Below are 5,302 nucleotides of genomic sequence, written 5' to 3' on the forward strand. Positions count from 1 at the left end.
AAGGGCATGTGAAACATTTAGAGAATTTTCTCAGTTGACAGAGAAGCCACAGGGGCGTGCGCCTGCCACTGTGTGTTGGGCGCACGGGTGTGGAATTTTTCTGCACGCCCGTGTGGTTGCATTTAGAAGCATAGAGTGTCATTCTAAGAAACCATAGGGCATGTGTCTTCTCCTGTGGGTCTCTCCTGGGGAGTCACACGGGCGTGGGTAATTTCCACACGACCGTGTGGATGTACAGAACCAAAAGGCTATGTTTTCTCTTTATAAATTTATTTTGCCTTTTCATCTTTTCACTCCCAAACATTTTGAGAACACATCCTTTCACTCTCTCGACCTCTTACCATCATTTTAGAGGGTTGTTACTTGAATTTTCCGGCTAGTTTCTATTCTTTCATTCTCTTTTCGTCGGTAAGCTTCTCTTTATCTTTTCTTCACCTAATCTTCATTTATTTTGTAGCACTAGCATTATCTTCACCAGCAGTGACAACAAATGCACCAGCAATTGACATCGACACTTGAGGCATCTTTATCTTCTTTGTTCTTATTTTTCGTATTTTATTTTTGTATTTTGTTTTGGACTTGTATACTCAGAAAGGATATTTCTTCTGAGTTTATCTTTTATTTTTATCACAAGTTGTATTCATTGCTTCATCTTTTATATACTCGAGTTGTTTTTGTTTTATTGAGCTTCACTTAACCCCCTCGTGTATAGATGCAGATGGTCTTGTTAGTATGGGAACTGAGAACTAGTCATGGACACGGCCAAGGTGCTTCGTCACTTGGCCGTGTGTGCTTCACAACCCATTGGAACAACACTCCCAAGGATTTAGCTCCATCAAATGCAACACTAGGAGTCAAGGGAGTATTGTTTTGATTTGCTTCTCCCACATATATTCTTGTTTGATATATTATGAGTGAGTTTGCATGTGTACATTGGGGACAATGTACAACTTAAGTGTGGGGGAAAGTTCCATAATGCACAGCTTCTTTATATTAGTTTTGATTGATATACATGCTCACATAGCCAATGGCGGTTCACCTTAGTTGCAATGATTGTATTCTTGAGTTTAGGAGAATTTTTTAACATTGAATGTTCTCATGCTCTAGTTCTTGCTTGAATTTCTAGGAATTTTTGCCCGGTTGACACTTGTTGCACTACTCACTCTTTAAACTCTTTTGGAAACTCAAGTTTGATGTTAAAGGGACTAGTTATAGTTGTTTCTTTTGTTAACTGTTTCAGAAAAAAATGGTAAAAGGAGAAGAAAGAACAAAATAGTTTTTATTTTTTTAGGTGTGCTTCTTGTGTGGAAAGAGCTACCACCTATGAAGTATGAAGCTACTCTCATAAGTCGGATACTAGTTATGCCCTAATGAGAGAAAGAGCTCTCTCATATGATGAGTGAAAGCTACCACTATGGTAGAAAGAGCTACCACCTCGAAAGTGTGAAAGCCACCTTAGCGGCCATTTTGGAAAGGGCTACCTTAGAGGATGTGTGAAGCTACTACCTTCTTTTTATTTTTTGTTACTTTTTTGTAGATAAATAAGTCCCTTATACTTAGAACTTTGAGGAGTATACCTTAGGTTGACTTGAGTAAGTTTACACACACTTACACGACTTCGGGTTTGTTGTCCTTTCTGATTCATGTTTTTAGCTAGAGTATTGATTTTTCGTATTTAGTGTTGAATTTCTCTTACTTATAGAATGCTTTCTTTGCATGTTTTGGTGAACCTAAGGCCAAGCACTTCCAATATTTCCTTTGTATAAACTTTCAATGTCTTAATTTTTGCTTGAAGGAAAGCAAAAGCTTAAGTGTGGGGGCGTTTGATAAGTTCTTGTGTGATAAGAATATGAAGTATTCTTTCCTTATGATGAGCATTACTTTTATCAGGTTTTAGCGCTAATATGTGTGCATTTATGTTACTTTCATGTCTATAGGGTGGTGAAGCCGGATGTTAAAGAAAGAAGCCAATGTAGGTCGTGAAGGCACTATTTGGAGGAAAATCTTGAGAAGGTTGAAATGCGAAGTCATAAGTCAGGTTCAAGATACAAGAATGTGTGCCAACCTCCTTTGTATTCAAGTTAGCACAATGATCTGGAGGGGCACAAAAGGCAGTCACATTCGAGTATCCGGGCTTGTGCATTGATAGCAAGATCTTCACTTATGAAGAAGTTTATTAAAGAAGCAAGGCAATCTATGACATAAACGTCTGCCCGTTTATGTTACCTCGATGTAAACATTAATTCAGGAGTGTTTTGGGCCGTTACTATAGCAGGTTCTGTTCACAGCCGACCAAAAATGTGAAGTTTAGAGAATCCACACGGGCGTGTGCACATTATCCACGCCCATGTGGAATTTCCACAGGCCCGTATGGAGAATCCACAGGGGCTTGTGGATGCCCAATTCCAACCCTATTTAGGGTCGATTTCAACCCCGATTTCAAAATTCTTTTCTCCACCTTTTCCCCAAATTTCAATAGGGTGGTGGTTAGGGTTTTGAGAGGTATTGGCAAGGGTTTTGGAGTGGTTCTACGGCTTCGACTTCATGCTCCACTTGGAAGAAGATTATTGGGGGAGCTTTCGTCGGCACCGATCCGGTGAGATGTGCCCTAGGCTGGACAAAGGGACCTTTGGAGGAGATAAGGCCACTCCACAAGACCATCGACATGACTACTGAGGGGGTTTTTTCTATGGATTACTTGTTTTTAAATTCGATTTCATTGGTTATTGTAACTAGCTCCATGGAGAGCTAAACCCCCTTGTGCGCACTTAGATTTGTGAACCCTATGATGTGTTTGTTTTATTAAAACTTCTATTATCCTTTCATTAATTGATGTTTTATTTGGGCTCCAATCTTGAATTCTTGATTGATTTAATGCTCCCTTAGAGTGACACTAGGGTTGAAAGTTCACCTTGGTAACCCTTGTGAGTGAGTGACACACCACGAGACTTAGACAAAGCTAGACTGGAGAGGGTTGGGAGGGTGAGTCGAGAGGTAGCGGAGTGTCTCCTTTCCCCTCCGATGTGATTTATCCTACCTCCATTTCCTTGAGTTCTTTATGGTCATAGTAGAGTGAATGGGCTAAGGGATGACCTTCCACTGTGCCTTAGTTGCAGAGGCAATGGAGGGAAGCGTTGAAGTGATTTTAGCACCTAGGGCTTAATTGTGACTAGGGACCTCTCACCTGGACCAAAGGGTTAGGTCTATATCTAGGAAGAGGGTTTATCACTTGGAATCCATAAAACTCCATACGATTCTATCCGAGTGAGAGGTGTTGAGATTGTTCGATTTATCCTCCAGGACATGGTATAGAGTTAGTCACGGTTGACCCTAGATTTGGGACCGTGTATTGAAGGATTTCCACGACTCATTAATGCATTAATTAGGAAGCATAATAGTTGGTTCTGCACTTGAAACGATTGTCCTTGGTGGAGCAATATCCGAGTACCCCATTTATATCGATTGCCGTATCTCTCAATTTTATTATGCCTCTCGTTCTTATTTTTTTTCTTCTTTTTTTTATATAAATCTCATTCATCATACCCTCGATTTATTCTCTTCATAGTTAGATGGCAATCGTTGTGTTTCTATTCACTATTCCTTGTGAATACGATACCCACTCACTTGGGATTTATTACTCCGACACCCGTGCACTTGCGGTTTACATGCATATTTTGTCATTGTTAGTGATGAACCAAATGATCAGTGAGCTATAGAGTTATCTTTGTCGGCTTATGCTCACCAAGACCCAATTTTTGAAAATTTTATAGGGCATCAAGTTGATACTTGCCCCAAGATCGGCAAGTGCTTTTTCATCAAGCATTCCCCTATAATACATGGGATGATAAATCCTCACGGATCTTTATCCTTCTTGGGGATATTGTTGGAGATAATGGTTAGACATTCCTTTATTAAATTGACAGAGGACACCTTTTCTAGCTTCCTCTTGTTAGTCAACAATTCATTGAGGAACTTAGCATAGTGAGGCATTTGAGTGAGTACCTCAACAAATGGAATAATGATTTGCAAGGTCTTGAACATTTCAAGGAATTTCATAAATTTCTCATCTGGTTAATCATTCTTTCAATTTAGTCGGATAAGGTAGCTTAGGTTGGAAGCTAGGAATCTTGGTCTCCTCTTGAATTGCTCCTTCTCATTTTGCTCAACAATACCACCCATGGATGTGTCCTTCATAATCACGACTTCATGTTTTGTAGATTCTTTCTCACACTTGAGTTGGTTGTCAATTCCCTTCCACTCTTTAATGTAACTGCTTTTAGGGACTCACAAGGGTTGACTTCTGTATTTCTAGGTAATCTATTGCACATGATGTTTCAGGTTTTACAATGATGCTTATTGGTTCCTCATCAACTCCTCATGTCCCGTGAGGTGGACATCATTTGCTTGTATGTACCTTGCTAACATGGTTTCAAGAGTTGGCCCCATTCCTTCTTGATATGATGGTCAAGAAAGTGCATGTTGGGGTTGTGGTGGCTTGAATTGCCCTTGTGGTCCTTACCCTTGTTGGATCCAAGGGAGGTTTTTGGTGGTTCCTCTAGCCCCAGATTACGGGTGCCACTTTAGGGATTATTCTGAAACTTAGTGTTCTGACCCACACAATCAACCTGCTCTCTGCTAGGGGCCCCTCCTAAGATGGAACAATTAGCCCTACTTGGCCATATTAAGCTTCATAACTAATAACTGGTGCTTGTTGTTGAACTTGTATTGCATCCAACTTCTTGGCAATAGCTTCCACCTATGCGGCTAGGGTAGTCAGGGCATCAACCTCATAGATTCTAGTGGACTTCATTGGCTTGTTTCTTTTATGAGCTCCACTGATAGCTATTCGATGTCATGCCATCAATAAGAGTATAGGCTTTAGTTGGTTGTTTAGTGTGAAGAGAACCCCCGGCTATCGTATGTAACATTTACTTGGTAGCCAAGTTCAAACTATTGTAAAAAATCTGAATCTGCATCCACTCGACAATCCCATGTTGAGGACATTTTCTCAACAATTCCCTATTTCAGTTCCTATGCTTCGTATATAGTTTTAGACTACATCAGTCTGAAAGAAGATATGTTACTTTTGAGCTTCGTAATCTTTGCAGGTGGAAAGTATCAAGTAAGAAAATTCTCTGCCAACATTGCCCATGTAGTGATCGACCCCTATGGCAAGGAACTTAGCTAATGCTTGGCTCATCCTCATGCTAAGAATGGAAAGAGTCAAAGGTGAACTGCATCCTCAAACACATTCTTTGCCTTGAATGTGTCATAAATTTTCATAAAGTTCTTCAAGTGTTCA

At 40.1% G+C, this 5,302-nt stretch overlaps 1 non-coding gene across 1 annotated transcript; it reads left to right on the forward strand.

Moving 5' to 3' along the window:
• Positions 1 to 4,986: 4,986 nt before the first annotated feature.
• On the forward strand, positions 4,987 to 5,094 carry LOC120259737. The gene has a single exon (XR_005536290.1). It is a non-coding gene; the product is annotated as a small nucleolar RNA R71 (small nucleolar RNA).
• The last annotated feature ends 208 nt before the right edge of the window (positions 5,095 to 5,302 follow it).

Source organism: Dioscorea cayenensis, chromosome 4, assembly GCF_009730915.1.
Source record: "Dioscorea cayenensis subsp. rotundata cultivar TDr96_F1 chromosome 4, TDr96_F1_v2_PseudoChromosome.rev07_lg8_w22 25.fasta, whole genome shotgun sequence".
Classification (NCBI taxonomy): domain Eukaryota; kingdom Viridiplantae; phylum Streptophyta; class Magnoliopsida; order Dioscoreales; family Dioscoreaceae; genus Dioscorea; species Dioscorea cayenensis.